This window comes from Sinocyclocheilus rhinocerous, unplaced genomic scaffold (assembly GCF_001515625.1).
Source record: "Sinocyclocheilus rhinocerous isolate Xijiao unplaced genomic scaffold, SAMN03320098_v1.1 scaffold1101, whole genome shotgun sequence".
Classification (NCBI taxonomy): domain Eukaryota; kingdom Metazoa; phylum Chordata; class Actinopteri; order Cypriniformes; family Cyprinidae; genus Sinocyclocheilus; species Sinocyclocheilus rhinocerous.
In genome coordinates, this window is record NW_015638359.1 from 138,642 (window position 1) to 151,461 (window position 12,820).

The 12,820-nt window shown below is 39.0% G+C and overlaps 1 protein-coding gene across 1 annotated transcript in view; it reads right to left on the reverse strand.

Moving 5' to 3' along the window:
* Nucleotides 1–12,820, reverse strand: part of LOC107749640 (leucine-rich repeat and fibronectin type III domain-containing protein 1-like protein) — a 74,897-nt gene that overhangs the window by 45,547 nt on the left and 16,530 nt on the right. The gene's annotated exons all lie outside the window — the stretch shown is intronic.

The window sequence follows — 12,820 nt, forward strand, 5'->3', positions numbered from 1 at the left end:
TCTCGTTCCCTTAGCGTTTTCCGGCGCAACTCGAGTTCCTGAAGCTGACGCTGGCTCCGCCGCACGTGCTTTTATAGCTTCCTGGTCATGACGTCACCCGCCCGTGACGTCCCGCTCAGCTATTGGACTGATTTCACATGTTATTCAGAGCGTGGTCACAGAAGGCGTTCCCCTAGCGTTTTCCGACGCAGCGTCTCGTTCCCTCGAGGAACCAGGGTTACATACGTAACCTGAGACGTTTTCAATAATGTATGGCCTACGTGGGAATCGTATCAGATGATTTAAAAGCAGAAATATTTGACATGAAATATTCAGTGCTGAAATATTTATTTAATCTTTATAGCTGTAGGTTTGTTTTACCCCCAAAGTTGTTTTTTTTGCTTTGTTTTTTTTTGTAAGTGGATTCATTCTAAGATGAACTATCAGTGCAATTTCTGTGGTTGGATGCACACAGAAGGTCACGTCCCTTTCGTTGCATGTATTGTGAACATTGTTAGGTTTACTGGCTCTGCTGAATTAAGAGTCACAGCATGTGTTGAAAGCTTGGATATAAATTTACATCAACAAGGTGAATAAGTTTAACCTTGTTTGTGTTGTGGCTATAATTGTGTAGATTTTTTTGCTTTCCAATTAAATTCTAAAAACATGTCAAAAAAATTTAATTTGTTGTTCAGTCAGTAAAACAAAATAAACTTTTATTAAAGATACATTTTCTGAAAACAAGTTTTAGAATTTTCAAGATTTTTTTTTTCTAAATTTACTGGAAATAAGACAAAAATACTTATAAAAATATGCCTGTTTCTAGTGTAAGTGCATTCATGTACGCAAAATCGATTACTTTCAGTCATAATCGACAATATCAGGCAACCCAGAACATTTCAACTTAAGCATCTATTTCTGGGAACAAGCTCAGTTTTTATTCCTAATGATGCTGATAAATTTCAGAGAAATTGGGATGTAAAGCTTTCAAAATTAATGGATTCTGTAAAAGATCTCTTGAGTCTGTGAATGACAGTAACAAAGAGTGTGACGTAGAGAACAGAGACATTAAATTAAAAGTGCTGTTTTTCTCTAAGTGGTTAATAATTTGTGATGTTTGTTTTTGTTCTCCCAGTTGAAGGGCAATTCTATTATGGCAGCTATTTTTCCCGTCTGTTAATGCATCAGAAATGAGCTTTGAGTATTTGCAAAGTCAGTGCACATAATGCGTATTCCCACTTTTCCTTAATTTATTGTTATGAATTTTAAATGTCAGTTTTCTTTATATGACTGATACACATTTAAAACATCCTTAACTACTTTAGATCCTGTCAAGAAACCTTCAGTTACTAGAGTCCCTTTTAGAAATGTGTGATGGATAAATAATGGGATGAATAACAACAGTTGTGGGTGAATTAAAGATGCCTCACCAACAAAACTAGCTTTTCCTGCACATCATCTGATGAGTAACGCTGACCATCTTTCCCCTTTTAAGCAGGTTACAAAACATGCACAAAGCACAGAAAGCTTATGCAATGGAATTTAGCTTCCTTCCAGTTTTGTGTAAACTATGAGTCACCAAATCCTACATATTTCATGATCTCTGTTTTTGTGTCAGTGCGATTCTTTTGTCCTTGCACACACACATATGCAAGTGAGATGGCTTTGCTTCTCAAAATGAGTTCTGTCTTGACCTTTCTCTTAAAGGTGGGGTATGTATTTTTTCAAAAACGCTTTAGAAAACTGAGTCGGGCCAAGTACCAAAACAAACTTGTAGCCAATCAGCAGTAAGGGGAGTGTCTACTCATGATGGGGAGGAGAGAGCGCTCAGTGCACAGGACGAACATTAGCCGAGCCGAGCGACGACAGAAAGATAGAAATGGCAGATAAAAAACAAAAGAGGAAAACGTCTGCGAAACAAAAGAAGGCTTACGATAAGGCAAGAAGTAGGACCCGTGTAAATATCGGATCAGCTTTCCAGCGCTGGAGAGAACTCAAGGAGCGGGACGGCCTTTGATCGGACGCAGAGGTGGCTTTGTTTCTTCTTGATTGGTGAGTAACATTGGTTTTGCTTTGTTTCACAGAACTAACATATGCTGGTTTTTGCTTGAATATGCTTCTGTGTCATGTTCACTTGTTTGTTCATCTGCAATCGCATTGTCGTTCCCTTCAGCTATGTATGTGTGGGGCGGAGCTATCAAAATAGGGGCGAGACCCTTTTGAGGTAGGGGCGTGTTTGTTTTGGTGATTTGAAATATCAACATTGGATACCAGAAATCACTTACCCCACCTTTAAAGTAATAGTTCACCCAAAAATAAAAGTTTGCTGAAAATGCACTCGCCATCAGGCCATCCACGATACAGTTTATTTCTTCATTAGAACAGATTTGGAGAAATTTAGCATTACATCACTTGCTCACCAATGGATCCTCTGCAGTGAATGGGTGCCATCAGAATGAGAGTCCAAACTGCTGATAAAAACATCACAATAATCCACATGACTTCAGTCCATCCACTAACATCTTGTGAAGTGAAAAGCTGCGTGTTTGTAGGGAACAAATACATCAAGACATTTTTAACATCAAACTGTTGATTGAGGCTAAAATACGAGTCCTCTATCCTTAATAATGCTGTCTCCAGTGAAAAAGTAATCTTATCTGAATCAGGAAAGAAATATGCCCAAATCAAGCACCATTTACAAGCAGAAATAGTCCAAGACAACAGATAGGTTGGTGGATTTTGATGTGAGAAGAATACAGAGGATGGATGTTTTCATTGGAGGAAGCATTATTATGGATTATGGACTCATATTTTGGATGAGAGATGGTTTATATTAAAAATAAAATTGATGGATTCATCTCTTACAAACATGCAGATTTTCACTTCACAATACATTAATTGATGGACTGGAGTGGTGAGGAATACTTGTGGATTATTATGATGTTTTTATTAGCTGTTTGGACTCTCATTCTGACGGCACCCATTCACTGCAGAGGATCCACTGGTGAGCAAGTGATATAATGCTAAATTTCTCCAATCTGTTCTGATGAAGAAACAAACTCATCTACATCTTGGATGGCCTGAGTGTGAGTAAATGTTCAGTAAATTGTCATTTCTGGGTGAACTATTCCTATAAAATAACTTCAACACTTAACAACTAGAGATTGGGATTTGGCTGCACCGATTAGAGCAGTGGATCTCAAACCTGTCCTGGAGTACCCCCTGCCCTGCACATTTTGTATGTCTCCCTCATCTATCACACCTGATTCAACTCATCAGCTCATTAGTGGAGACTGCAAGACCTGAAGTGGGTGTGTCAGATATGAGGAGACATACAAAATGTGCAGTGCTGGGAGTACTTCATGGAGAGGTTTGAGAACCACTGGATTAGAGGATTCCTGAACACAAAAAAAACTAGGAGAGACACAGAGAAAGAAACGTCTCCACACATTGAGATATATCGGTTATCCACATCCAGCAAATATTAATGAGGTTTTCATTCTCAGTAGGATTACCCAATCATGAAGAGAGACCTTGGAAACACGGCACCTTTAATAAAGACTCGCAAGATGCTTTTCAAGGACACTGAAGCCTGCATTACCAATTTTTGTATTTTCACATTCAAGCAAGCACAATAAACATGAGGTGAAAACAAGCTCGTTGGACGATTTTTCTGTTCTCTGTACTGTAAAAAGGTTAACGGGTTCATGATTTGACATTACACTGGAGGAAGACATGCAGGATGAGATGAATCTGAGGTAAAACCAACCCGGACAGATGTGCGCCAGGGGGTACGAAGCCCCTTCATGTGTTCCTGTGCAACAGTACCATGATTCTCTTGTTTGCCTTCTTATGTCACAATATCTTATAGTGTCTCCATCTGAAGCTACATATCATAACACCAATGCAGCAGCATGTTCCCATAGAGAGCAACATTGAATTAATTTTGGAGTATCCTAACCATTCTTTTTTTAGGAAGGGGCTTTCAAGCTCTTACTTTTCAAAACAAATGCACTATAAAAGTTCCATTGTGGTTCATATGACTCATGTGCTATCTACAGACTTTGTGCGAAAAAAGAAGAAAGTGTTGTTAAGGCCCTGATGTGCTTCAAGCAAAATCAAAGAACAAACTGGTGTGACATCATTTTCAGAATGAATCAGAATCAGAATGAGCTTTATTGCCAGGTATGTTTACACATACGAGGAATTTGTTTTCGTGACAGAAGCTTCCACAGTGTAACAGAATGACAGTGACAGAATAAAAAACACAGATAATAAAAAATAGAACAAGTAAATAAGGAATAAAAATATATAAATTGACAGTTGTATGTGCAGGTATATTACAATAGACAGTTTTGTATGTACAGGTACTGTATATTATGTGCAAATTTGAGGTGTAGTCTGAGTATGTGTGTTAGATAAATAAGTGTATGAGTGAATAAATAGTGTGTGTTCCACAGTTATTGTTAAGTGTTCATGAGATGGATGGCCTGAGGGAAGAAACAGTTCCTATTGAAATGTATTTAATTATTTTATTACATTTATATGTATATTATTATAGGATTATTCCAAATAAAATAAGTCCGGCATTATGTAACATTAATTACATTATGTAACAAATTAAACCTTCTCAAAACAGTAAAACATTATAAATATGATTATCTGAGCCACATTTGAACCTGTTGTGAAATAGCCGATATAGAAGAAACCTGTGACTGTGACAGTTTTCTGCTTGAAATCTACAGTGGATACAGTATTGTATAAATCAGTGGTTCTCAAACCTGTCCTGGAGTACCCCCTGCCCTGCACATTTTGTATGTCTCCCTCATCTATCACACCTGATTCAACTCATCAGCTCATTAGTGGAGACTGCAAGACCTGAAGTGGGTGTGTCAGATATGAGGAGACATACAAAATGTGCAGTGCTGGGAGTACTTCATGGAGAGGTTTGAGAACCACTGGATTAGAGGATTCCTGAACACAAAAAAAACTAGGAGAGACACAGAGAAAGAAACGTCTCCACACATTGAGATATATCGGTTATCCACATCCAGCAAATATTAATGAGGTTTTCATTCTCAGTAGGATTACCCAATCATGAAGAGAGACCTTGGAAACACGGCACCTTTAATAAAGACTCGCAAGATGCTTTTCAAGGACACTGAAGCCTGCATTACCAATTTTTGTATTTTCACATTCAAGCAAGCACAATAAACATGAGGTGAAAACAAGCTCGTTGGACGATTTTTCTGTTCTCTGTACTGTAAAAAGGTTAACGGGTTCATGATTTGACATTACACTGGAGGAAGACATGCAGGATGAGATGAATCTGAGGTAAAACCAACCCGGACAGATGTGCGCCAGGGGGTACGAAGCCCCTTCATGTGTTCCTGTGCAACAGTACCATGATTCTCTTGTTTGCCTTCTTATGTCACAATATCTTATAGTGTCTCCATCTGAAGCTACATATCATAACACCAATGCAGCAGCATGTTCCCATAGAGAGCAACATTGAATGAATTTTGGAGTATCCTAACCATTCTTTTTTTAGGAAGGGGCTTTCAAGCTCTTACTTTTCAAAACAAATGCACTATAAAAGTTCCATTGTGGTTCATATGACTCATGTGCTATCTACAGACTTTGTGCGAAAAAAGAAGAAAGTGTTGTTAAGGCCCTGATGTGCTTCAAGCAAAATCAAAGAACAAACTGGTGTGACATCATTTTCAGAATGAATCAGAATCAGAATGAGCTTTATTGCCAGGTATGTTTACACATACGAGGAATTTGTTTTCGTGACAGAAGCTTCCACAGTGTAACAGAATGACAGTGACAGAATAAAAAACACAGATAATAAAAAATAGAACAAGTAAATAAGGAATAAAAATATATAAATTGACAGTTGTATGTGCAGGTATATTACAATAGACAGTTTTGTATGTACAGGTACTCGCTGGAAGTGAACTGAGTCCTTATTTTTCCATAATAATTCCTCTTTGCCACTCTGATCTCCTTTTCCAGTGTGTATTTAGCCTGTTTATACAAGACATTATTCCCCTTCCTGTGAGCATCTTCTTTGGCCTGACGGAGCTGTCTGAGTTTTGCAGTGAACCATGGTTTGTCATTGTTGTAAGTTAAATGAGTCCTGGTAGGAATGCACATGTCTTCACAGAAACTGATATAAGATGTTACAGTCTTTTTGAACAAAATCATACAAAAAAAATAATTTGGACTTTGTTTCAGGAGTTTCAAATAGCTTGCCAAAGCGAACTTTCCAGAACTTTACTGTTAAACATCTTCAAACTACCATTGTTCCATAGCGATGTGAAGTGAAGTGACGTGTGACGACCCATACTCAGAATTTGTGCTCTGCATTTAACCCATCCAAGTGCACACACACAGTAGTGAACACACACACACACACACACACACACCGTGAAGCAGTTAGGGGTTCAGTGCCTTGCTCAAGGGTCTCATCTCAGTCGTGGTATTGAAGGTGGAAGTGAGCGCTGGTTATTCACTCCCCCCACCGACAATTCCTGCCAGACCTGAGACTCGAACCCGCAACTTTCGGATTACAAATCTGACTCTCTAACCATTAGGCCACATAATAGGTGTGTGTGTGTGGCTCTGGGACTCCTTCTTCTTTGACGTGGAATTGTTCTCCGGTTCAATTCCTCTGTTGAGTCCGTCGAGATCAGACGTCCATGAGTGAAAACATAAACACACCGAAGAGCCGCTTTATAGTATAAATTGAAGTTATTATTCTAATTAAAAGCGACACTGCCACAGTTCTTCATATTTAATAATGTAAAGCTGCTTGCTTTAAAGCATTCTATTCTATAAAGTTCTATATAAATAAATACGATGTGACTTGAATTGACTGGAGTGCCGAATTGCAGGTATTTCAAATAAATTTTTACCTCTAATCGAAGAAAAATAACTTATATCAGGCCTTTGTTCACATACATTTTTAATATTCACCCTAGCTGTCCTTGGCACATTCATGATAGAAATATTGATTTCTAATTTGTGTACGGATAGAGTCAGATATGTGAACAAACTGTGTCGGTTTATCCAGTGCACAGAACTGGTCTGAATGATTTGTTCAAGAATCAAACAGATTTGGTCATCGAGTTCAAGTCTGACTTGATTATTTAGTCACAATAGTTAACAGCTCACTAGAGGGGAAAATGATCAGTAAACTGACAAATAAAATGGTCTTTAAGCCAAAAATATACTTATACTAAACACTAGGGCAATTGTTCAGTTCACTTAAAGTGCACTTTCAACTTTTTTGCACCAATACGTTTGCCCTACCAGGCCTGTTGTTTCACAGTTGAAAGAGAAACAGAGACAGAACAGCAACAACAGATAATTAAAGCAAACAACAACAATAGACACATGGGTTAATGAGCGCTTGTGTGAGTGTATTAAATGATACACAGAACTATAACTGAAGGTTGTGCAAGCTATCAAATATACATTGGAAAGCTATGTGTTCTGCTGCACATATATTCTGTTCGCATCAAAACTGAATAATACTTTGAGCTTTATAAACTTTACTTCTATGACTTCAGAAGATGTATGGACTACATGGAAAAGAGTCACAGAAGAAAGAAAGTCATATGGTTTTGGAACAACGGTGAGTAAATAATGTCAGAATTTTCTTTTTTTTTTTGGTGAATGATCTCAAGTTAACAATAAATTCATGTTTCTGTCATATTCAAGAATCTATTCTGCACCATTAATCATCAATGTCATCTCAGAACCTCTAGAGGAGGATTACCGGTTAGCATTTAACAGTAACTGACCCTGTACGTCCTTGTAAAACAACAGGAAATTACCCACGAGGCATTAACATACTAAACTGACATGTGCCTTAGTATTTACTCAGACAGGAGGCGGCAAAGGTGTAGCAAGTTTGGTCAGAAAGGTAAAAAAAAAATTCACATTTACATGTCAGGAGCAGTCGGTGCATCATCTTCCAGATTGCCACAGATGTTAATGGCATGTTGCACAGATTCCAATGAGGAACATTAAGGAAAATGGAGTGAATCTCAAGGACACATCCACAAGGGTAGACATGATGGACAGAATGGCCTCTGGATGTAATTATGTAACTGTGAAAGGTGTGGGATGATGCTTAGATGAGAATCTCCAATGAGAGAAAGCATGAAAAGCACACATTCGCAGTTCTTTCCCTCTGGGAAACTTCCTAAATGGGGATTTTGCCATTGTTGTGCCCTTGAAAGAGCAATGAGGGCCTTGCGCATTGTGGTAAAAAAAAACAACCTTTTCAACGAAACACACTGATGGAGCTTGAAAGCAAGTCAATTACGCTTTTAAACAAATCACGCTAATTAACAATTTACTGTTTGCACAAAGAGAGTCCTACCAATAGAGAACAAACAGAAAAATAGGTGTTGGTTTTCAATCAATGTATAGGCATGGTAAGCTAGAGTGTTTTTTTTTTTTTTTTTTCACAGGGTAGCAGGTCTCTGGGGAAATGCTGCCCACATCTCGGCCTTACTGCCATCACAAGGCCTTAAACTGAGTGTGATTCTTGTCCTGTTCCTGGCCTTGCATAGGTGGCCCTCAGGGACAAGGTACTATTGACTATTAGACTATTGTACCATTAATATCCCCAAAGGAAACCGTATACAATGTCACCAGAAAACTCTGCTATTGAAGAAACCATTTTAGTTTTAGACTGTGCTTGTATAAATCACATGAAATCTTGATAGCATGTGGAAAAAATATCAGTGCTGATCTGTGTAATGCGATGCTGGTATAATATAAAGTGCACGACAAAGGATTAGAATCCAAAAGGTACTTTTAATAAATCCAAGGAGAAAGGGAAAACAAAAACAATATCCATCAATATTCAAACAATACTAGACAAGGAACTGAGGGAAACTGAGTTTTTAAATACAATGGGAATGTAATCAAGAGGAACAGAAACAGGTGTGAACTAATTAATAGCCAGGGAGACAAACTAGGGGACTAATGCAGGAGAACAGAACACAGGGAAAACTAAACCAAAACAGAACATAAACGCCGTGGAGCATTTTGACAAGGAAAGGAAGGGTGGGGGCTCTGGAAGGACTGAGGCCCATGGTGGAGTCGAGAGAGGAAGGAGCCATGGTGTAAAAGGTCTTGATGACACCATGGGGATGAGCGATGGAGACAGTGTGGCTGCAGGTGGAGCAGAGCAGATGGAGAGCCAGGGTGACACCAGAGGGCCAAGGCGGAGCTGACGGCTCCTGTGACTGAGGTGGAGGCAGAGCAACTGAGGGCAACAGTGGAGCCGGAGGGAAGGAGGAGCCAGACAGAGCCAGAGGGATAAAGGGATGATAAAGGGAGGAGTGGAATCCCATAGTGGGGGAAGATCAACAACTGCCCAAGGCAGAGTCAGAGGAACGAGAGAGTCCGGTGGAGCTAGTGGGATGACAGGCCATGGTGGAGACGAGGGAGCATTGAGCCAAGGTGGAGCTGATGGGTCGAAGGGTCAAGGTGGAATCCGGGACTCAGAGGCTGGAGGCAGAGACAGGGGATCCTCACACCTAGACAGAGCTGGAGACTGGACAGCCCAAGGCGAATCAGTGCGCCCGGATGGCACATACTGAGGGTGAGCTGAGGGACTGACAGGAACCAGCGGTGGCAGGGCTGAGGAAATGGCTGGTTTTAAGAGAGGAGGCAGGAAAGGGAGGCTGAGTCGGGACGCAGAAGATTCAGGAGACGCAGAAGATTCAGAGCTGGAACCAGCGGAGACTCGGGAGACATGGACGGAACCAGCCGGGACGAAGGAGATTCAGGAGACGAAGGAGGCCATATCCATTGCATTCACGGTGATGGGTTAGATGGATCCCAGCCCTCAAGCTCCACGAGCATTCCCATGGCGACGTGCCGTGTTGCTGGCTCATACACCTGGTCAGTCGTTTTGTTGGGCTCTGGTCCCAGGGCGATGATGGGCTCAGACGCTCTCTCTTGCGCTGGCTCTTGTGTTGCGGCGGGCTCAGGCTCTCTGTCTAAAGTGGGCTCTGGTGTACTCTGTGTAGAGCGGGGTGATGGCTGGCTCGGCTCTGGATCAGGAGTGGGAATGGTGAAATCCTCCTCAGCGGGGCAGACGGTGAATGACGATTTATTATTCACCAGCACCCACTCCACAAACATGGTGAATTCCTCTCTATAACTGTTCGCTGGCAGGCATGCCTTAGGCTGGTGAGGTAGAAAACACAGAGTGAGCAGGATGGTGCGTTAGGCACGCCAGAACGAAAAAGTCCCTTGTGTGGTCCTCCAGTGAACAGTCCTGCTGTTCCAGGCAGAAGAGTTGAACTGCTGGCAGGTCCATCTGAGAGGGGAGAAAATGCCGCAATTTTCTTATCTAAGTCGGGTTTTCTGTAATGTGATGCTGGAGTAATATAAAGCGCATGACAAATGAATAGAATCCAAAAGGTACTTTTAATAAATCCAAGAAGAAAACATAGGGGAAAAACCAACATCCACCTATATAAAAACAATACCCGACAAGGAACTGAGGGAAACTGAGGTTTTAAATACAAAGGGAATGTAATCAAGAGGAACATAAACAGGTGTGAACTAATTAATAGCCAGGGAGACAAACTAGGGAACTAATGCAGGAGAACAGAACACAAGGAAAACTAAATCCAAACAGAACATAAACGTGACAATCTGCTAATGTAGTCTTCTGAGAATTATGTCTTTCAAAAGAGCACAATCGTGTATCTGGCTTTCCCTTAATGAATACTGTGTCGTTTGAAGAGTGTTTCTAACACCAAACTCCAATGCAAATGGATTACATAACATAAATAACACATTCTGAAAAATATTTCAAATGTGTCAGCACATTAAAAATCTGCTATGTGCTCTGCACCATATTGTGCCAAAATGGAAACTACAGCTTTTATTCAGCAAGGATGCATTGAATTGATCAAAAGTGATAAAAAACAAGTCAATTTCAAATAAATGCTGTTCTTTTGAAGTTACAATTCATCAGAGAATCCAGAGGGGGGGGTGGGGGGAAGTGTCATAGTTTCCACAAAAAAATATTAAGCATTAAAGCTCTTTTCTTGAGCAAGAAATCAGCATACAATTATTTCTAAAGGATCATGTGACACTGAAGACTGGAGGAAAGATGCTGAAAATTCAGCTATGCATCTCAGGAATTAATTATATTTTAAAATATATCCAAATATAAAACATTCATTTTAAATTGTAATAATATTTCACAATATTACTGTTTTTTAATCAAATAAATCAAATAAATGCAGGCTTAGAGAGCATAAGATACTTTTTTCAAAGATTAAAAAAAAAACCTTACAGACCCCAAACTATACAGTATATACGTACACACACTCACTGTATATAATAAAATATATTAGAGAGAGAGAGAGACCTACATATCAAATAAATAATCACATATATATTGAGCGTTATATGTGAACATTCTATATAAAAAGTTTCATTTTGCATGGTGTTTCCCACTCATTTGCAGAAGTAATTATTTGCATTATTATTATGCCTATTAAATCACCCGCAATACGCCCACAAAATGCACACACAATTTGATAGACTGCACAAGCAAATTAGTACATTTCATTTGGCTTCTTAGTGAATCAAGGCCTCAGTCCTCTCTCTGGGGAAACCAATCTCATCATTAGGATATCGACACATTCATGCCAAAATGAGCACGTTTGGTTTTTCTTTGTGTTTTTCTGGTCTCGATCGGTAATGAACTACATTAGTCCACACAGGAAGTGCTTCTCTGTCTCTTGTTCTACAGAAGCTATCTTTCATCTGGAAAGCCCAACATAAACCACCAGATACCCAGTCAGTGGGGCTCTTTGCCTCCAAGCAAACCCCCGTCTTCAGTGCCTCAGCAGTTGCCCACTGCGGAGAGCATCTTCTGCTGCATTATGTACGATAATGTGTGCCTTGAAACTGGGATGTACTAAGCAGCAGCAAATCTCCATGTGTTCCTCTTTGTTCTCAGTGAGGAGTCTTGTTTCCTCCTCATCTGTAATTTCACCATCTCCACCTAAAAAGCCGGCGCAGCTGTCACTGTTTCCAGTGCAAAATCATCAGAGGTTAGACGCTTTGATGCATCAGAAGCTCAAATCTTTTGACGCTAATGCGACTTAGTCGAAACTTCACAAACGATATATTGTTTTTGTTTAATAATGAATAAGATTATTTTAGCTAGTTGCTAAAGCAAAATTTCTAAATTTTAATTTAGTTTAACTTGATGTACTAAAATAAATAAAACTTAAGTAAAATGAATAACAACTATGTACAATCTATATAACTAACTATAAAAAATAAACAATGGAAAAGACAAAAACACACAATACAATTACTAAAACTTTAACTAAAGTTAAATTAAAATGGAATATACAAAAATATAAACTTGCTTCTGCTATAAACTCATTGCAAGATACACGTTTTTTTATGTCAATTTTTGCAATTCATTTTTTTTCAGATAAACAATAATGCATAAAATTAATAAGTAAAAAATAAATTATATTAAAAAAATATATATCAATTACTTTTGATATTCATTCATTCATTCATTTATTTATTTATGTATTTATTAATTAATTAATTAATGTATTTATTTATTTATTTTAATCCTACGTCGGAAACAAGTTTCTAGAAAAAAAAAAATCCTATAGTAGTATCTCAATGTTACTATTGGTCAGAGGTGTAAAGAGTACCTAAAAACCATACTTGAGTAAAAGTACAGATACCTTACAGTGAAAATTACTCCACTACACGTTACAAGTCACCATTTGCACAACAACTCGAGTAAAAGTCTCAGAGT